Below are 6,000 nucleotides of genomic sequence, written 5' to 3'. Positions count from 1 at the left end.
TGTGTTCCCAACAAGCTATGTGAAGGACGGCTTTCACACACACTTATCTCTCAGAACTGAGGATGTGGAGAGACGTTCGTTCATCTAGCAGAAAGGGAACAGGTTGCAGGAGAAACTGTTTCTCTGGGTTCTCACTCTGTTTTCTAATGCCGGTTTTAAGTTCCTGCAGTTTTCAATGTAAAACCATTTTGGAGTTAGTACCTCCCCATATGTATGTATGGAGTGGAGTTTGCACCTGAAAAGAAACTTAGTGTTCCCAACAAGCTAGGTGAAGGACGGCATTCACACACAATTACCCCTCAGATCTGCGCATGTGGAGAGACGTTCGTTCATCTAGCACAAACGGAACGGGTTGCAGGAGAAACTTTTATTCTGGGTTCTCTGTTTCCTTAGTGCCGGATTGAAGTTCCTGCAGTTTTCACTGTAAAACAATGTTGGAGCTAGTACCTCCCCATATATATGTATAGAGTGGAGTTTGCAACTGAAAAGAAACTTAGTGTTCCCAAGAAGATAGGTGAAGGACGGCATTCAGACACTGTTTTCACTCAGGTCTGAGCACGTGGAGAGACGTTCATTCGTCTAGCACAAAGGGAATGTGTTGCAGGAGAAATATTTTCTCTGGGTTCTCAGTCTGTTTCCTAGTGCCAGTTTGAAGTTCCTGCAGTTTTCACTGTAAAACAGTGTTGGAGCTAGTACCTCCCCATATATATGTATGGAGTGGAGTTTGCAACTGAAAAGATACTTAGTCTTCTAAACAAGCTAGTTTAAGGACGTCATTCACACACACTTATCTCTCAGAACTGAGCATGTGGAGACACGTTCTTTCCCCTAGCACAAAAAGAACGGTTTGAAGGAGAAACTATTACTCTGGTATACCAGTCTGTTTCCTAGTGCCTGTTTGAAGTTCCTGCAGTTTTCATTGTAAAACCGAATTGAAGCTAGTCCCTCCAGATATATTTGTATGGAGTGGAGTTTGCAACTGAAAAGAAACTTTGTGTTCCCAACAAGCTATGTGAAGGACGGCTTTCACACACATTTTTCACTCAGAACTGAGGTTGTGTAGAGACATTCGTTCATCTAGCACAAAGGGAACGGGTTGCAAGGGAAACTTTTGCTCTTGTTTCTCAGTCTGTTTCCTAGTGCCGTGTTGAATTTCCTGCAGTTTTCACAGTAAAACCTAGTTGGAGCTAGTACCTCCCCATATATATCTATGGGTTGGAGTTTGCAAGTGAAAAGAATCTTTGTGTTCCCAACAAGCTAGGTGAAGGACGGTTTTCAAACACACTTATCTCTCACATCTGAGCATTTGGAGAGATGATCGTTCATCTAGCACAAAGGGAACGGGTTGAAAGAGAAACTTTTACACTGGGTCCGCAGTCTGTTTCCTAGTGCCAGTTTGATGTTCCTGCAGTTTTCACTTTAAAACTGATTTTGAGCTAGTACCTCGCCATATATATGTATGGAGTGGAGTTTGCAACTGAAAAGAAACTTAGTGTTCCCAACAAGCTAGGTGAAGTACGGCTTTCACACACAATTATCACTCAGAACTGAGCACGTGGAGAGATGTTCTTTCATTTAGTACAAAGGGAACGGTTTGCAGGAGAAACTTTTACACTGTGTCCTCAGTCTGTTTCCTAGTGCCGGTTTGATGTTCCTGCAGTTTTCACTGTAAAACCGATTTGGAGATAGTACCTCCCCATATATATTTATGGAGTGGAGTTTGCACCTGGAAAGTAACTTTGTGTTCCCAACAAGCTAGGTGAAGGACGGCTTTCACACACACTTATCTCTCAGAACTGAGGATGTGGAGAGACGTTCGTTCATCTAGCACAAAGGGAACAGGTTGCAGGAGAAACTGTTTCTCTGGGTTCTCACTCTGTTTCCTAATGCCGGTTTTAAGTTCCTGCAGTTTTCAATGTAAAACCATTTTGGAGTTAGTACCTCCCCATATGTATGTATGGAGTGGAGTTTGCACCTGAAAAGAAACTTAGTGTTCCCAACAAGCTAGGTGAAGGACGGCATTCACACACAATTACCCCTCAGATCTGCGCATGTGGAGAGACGTTCGTTCATCTAGCACAAACGGAACGGGTTGCAGGAGAAACTTTTATTCTGGGTTCTCTGTTTCCTTAGTGCCGGATTGAAGTTCCTGCAGTTTTCACTGTAAAACAGTGTTGGAGCTAGTGCCTCCCCATATATATGTATAGAGTGGAGTTTGCAACTGAAAAGAAACTTAGTGTTCCCAAGAAGATAGGTGAAGGACGGCATTCAGACACTGTTTTCACTCAGGTCTGAGCACGTGGAGAGACGTTCATTCGTCTAGCACAAAGGGAATGTGTTGCAGGAGAAATATTTTCTCTGGGTTCTCAGTCTGTTTCCTAGTGCCAGTTTGAAGTTCCTGCAGTTTTCACTGTAAAACAGTGTTGGAGCTAGTACCTCCCCATATATATGTATGGAGTGGAGTTTGCAACTGAAAAGATACTTAGTCTTCTAAACAAGCTAGTTTAAGGACGTCATTCACACACACTTATCTCTCAGAACTGAGCATGTGGAGAGACGTTCTTTCCCCTAGCACAAAAAGAACGGTTTGAAGGAGAAACTATTACTCTGGTATACCAGTCTGTTTCCTAGTGCCTGTTTGAAGTTCCTGCAGTTTCACTGTAAAACCGAATTGAAGCTAGTCCCTCCAGATATATTTGTATGGAGTGGAGTTTGCAACTGAAAAGAAACTTTGTGTTCCCAACAAGCTATGTGAAGGACGGCTTTCACACACATTTTTCACTCAGAACTGAGGTTGTGTAGAGACTTTCGTTCATCTAGCACAAAGGGAACGGGTTGCAAGGGAAACTTTTGCTCTTGTTTCTCAGTCTGTTTCCTAGTGCCGTGTTGAATTTCCTGCAGTTTTCACAGTAAAACCTAGTTGGAGCTAGTACCTCCCCATATATATGTATGGGTTGGAGTTTGCAAGTGAAAAGAATCTTTGTGTTCCCAACAAGCTAGGTGAAGGACGGTTTTCAAACACACTTATCTCTCACATCTGAGCATTTGGAGAGATGATCGTTCATCTAGCACAAAGGGAACGGGTTGAAAGAGAAACTTTTACACTGGGTCCGCAGTCTGTTTCCTAGTGCCAGTTTGATGTTCCTGCAGTTTTCACTTTAAAACTGATTTTGAGCTAGTACCTCGCCATATATATGTATGGAGTGGAGTTTGCAACTGAAAAGAAACTTAGTGTTCCCAACAAGCTAGGTGAAGTACGGCTTTCACACACAATTATCTCTCAGAACTGAGCACGTGGAGAGATGTTCTTTCATTTAGTACAAAGGGAACGGTTTGCAGGAGAAACTTTTACACTGTGTCCTCAGTCTGTTTCCTAGTGCCGGTTTGATGTTCCTGCAGTTTTCACTGTAAAACCGATTTGGAGATAGTACCTCCCCATATATATTTATGGAGTGGAGTTTGCACCTGGAAAGTAACTTTGTGTTCCCAACAAGCTAGGTGAAGGACGGCTTTCACACACACTTATCTCTCAGAACTGAGTATGTGGAGAGACGTTCATTCATCTAGCACAAACGGAACGGTTTGCAGGAGAAATTTTTACTCTTGGTTCTCAGTCTGTTTCTTAGTGATGGTTTGATGTTACTGCATTTTTCACTGTAAAACAGATTTGGAGATAGTACCTTCCCATATATGTGTATGGGTTGGAGTTTGCAAGTGAAAAGAAATTTTGTGTTCCCAACAAGTTTGGTGAAGAACGGTTTTCAAACATACTTATCTCTCAGAACTGAGCATTTGGAGAGATGATCGTTCATCTAACACAAAGGGAACGGGTTGAAGGGGAAACTTTTACACTGGGTCCGCAGCCTGTTTCCTAGTACCGGTTTGATGTTCCTGCAGTTTGCACTTTAAAACCGATTTTGAGTTAGTACCTCGCCATATATATGTATGGACTGTAGTTTGAAAGTGAAAAGAAATTTTGTGTTCTCAACAAGCTGGGTGAAGGACGGCTTTCACACACAATTATCTCTCAGATCTTAGCATGTGGAGAGATGTTCTTTAATCTAGCACAAAGGGAACGGGTTGAAGGAGAAATTTTTACTCTGGTTTCTCAGTCTGTTTCCTAGTTCCGGTTAGAAGTTCCTGCAGTTTTCACTGTAAAACCGAGTTGGATCTAGTACCTCCCCATATATATGTATGGACTGGAGTTTGCAAGTGAAAAGAAACTTTGTGTTCCCAACAAGCTAGGTGAAGGACGGGTTTCACACACACTTATCTCTCAGAACTGAGCATGTGGAGAGTAGTTCGTTCATCTAGCACAAAGGAACGGGTTGCTGCAGGAACTTTTACTCTGGATTTTCTGTCTGTTTCCTAGTGCTGTTTTGAAATTCCTGCAGGTTTCACTGTAAGAATTGTTGGAGTTAGTACCTCCCCATATATATTTATGGAGTGGATTTTGCAACTGAAAAGAAACATTTGTTCCCAAAAAGCTAGGTGAAGAACGGCTTTCACACACACTTATCTCTCAGAACTGAGCATTTGGAGAGATGATCGTTCATCTAACACAAAGGGAACGGGTTGAAGGGGAAACTTTTACACTGGGTCCGCAGTCTGTTTCCTAGTGCCGAATTGATGTTTCTGCAGTTTTCTCTTTAAAACTGATTTTGAGCTATTACCTCGCCATATATATGTATGGAGTGGAGTTTGCAACTGAAAAGAATCTTTGTGTTTTCAACAAGCTAGGTGAAGGACGGCTTTCACACACATTTTTCACTCAGAACTGACCACGTGGAGAGATGTTCATTCATCTAGCACAAAGGGAACGGGTTGCAGGAGAAACATTTACTCTGGATTCTCTGTCTGTTTCCTAGTGCCGGTTGGAAGTTCCTGCATTTTTCACAGTAAAATCGAGTGGAGCTATTTCTTCCCCATTTATATGTATGGATTGGAGTTGGTTACTTAAAAGAAACTTTGTGTTCCAACAAGCTATGTGAAGGACGGCTTTCACACACACTTATCTCTCAGAACTGAGCATGTGGAGAGACTTTCGTCCATCTAGCACAAAGGGAACAGGTTGCAGGAGAAACTTTTACTCCGGGTTCTCAGTCTGTTTCCTAGATCCGGTTAGAATTTCCTGCAGTTTTCAATGTAAAACCGAGTTGGATCTAGTACCTCCCCATATATATGTATGGAATGGAGTTTGCCAGTGAAAAGAAACTTTGTGTTCCCAACAAGCTAGGTGAAGGACGGATTTCAAACACACTTATCTCTCAGAACTGAGCATGTGGAGAGACGTTCGTTCATCTAGCAGAAAGGGAACGGGTTGAAGGAGAAACTTTTGCTCTGGGTCCTCTGTTTCCTAGTGCCGGTTTGAAGTTCCTGAAATTTTCACTGTAAAACCGATTTGAAGCTTGTACCTCCCCATATAAATGTATGGAGTGGAGTTTGCCACTGAAAAGGAACTTGTGCTCCCAACAAGCTAGTTGAAGGACGGCTTTCACACACACTTATCTCTCAGAACTGAGCATGTGGAGAGACGTTCTTTCATCTAGCACAAAGGGAAAGGGTTGCAGGAGAAACTTTTTCTCTGGTTTCTCAATCCGTTTCCCAGTGCCGGTTTGAAGTTCCTGCAGTTTTCCATTTAAAACCCAGTTTGAGCTAGTACCTCCACATATAAATATATGGATTGGAGTTTGCAATTGAAAAGAAAATATGTGTATCAAATATCTATGTGAAGGATGGGTTTCTAACACACTTATCTCTCAGAACTGAGCATGTGGAGAGACATTCATTCATCTAGCAAAAAAGGGAACTGTTTGCAGGAGAAACTTTTACACTGGGTCCTCAGTCTGTTTCCTAGTGCCGGTTTGATGTTCCTGCAGTTTTAACTGTAAAACCGATTTGGAGATTGTACCTCCCCATATATATGTATGAATTGGAATTTGCACCTGAAAAGGAACTTTGTGTCCCCAACAAGGTAGGTGAAGTACGGCTGTCACACAC

This window comes from Camelus bactrianus, chromosome 6 (assembly GCF_048773025.1).
Source record: "Camelus bactrianus isolate YW-2024 breed Bactrian camel chromosome 6, ASM4877302v1, whole genome shotgun sequence".
Taxonomy (NCBI): domain Eukaryota; kingdom Metazoa; phylum Chordata; class Mammalia; order Artiodactyla; family Camelidae; genus Camelus; species Camelus bactrianus.
The sequence above is the reverse complement of the archived record's forward strand: the minus strand, read 5'-3'. Positions refer to the sequence as shown.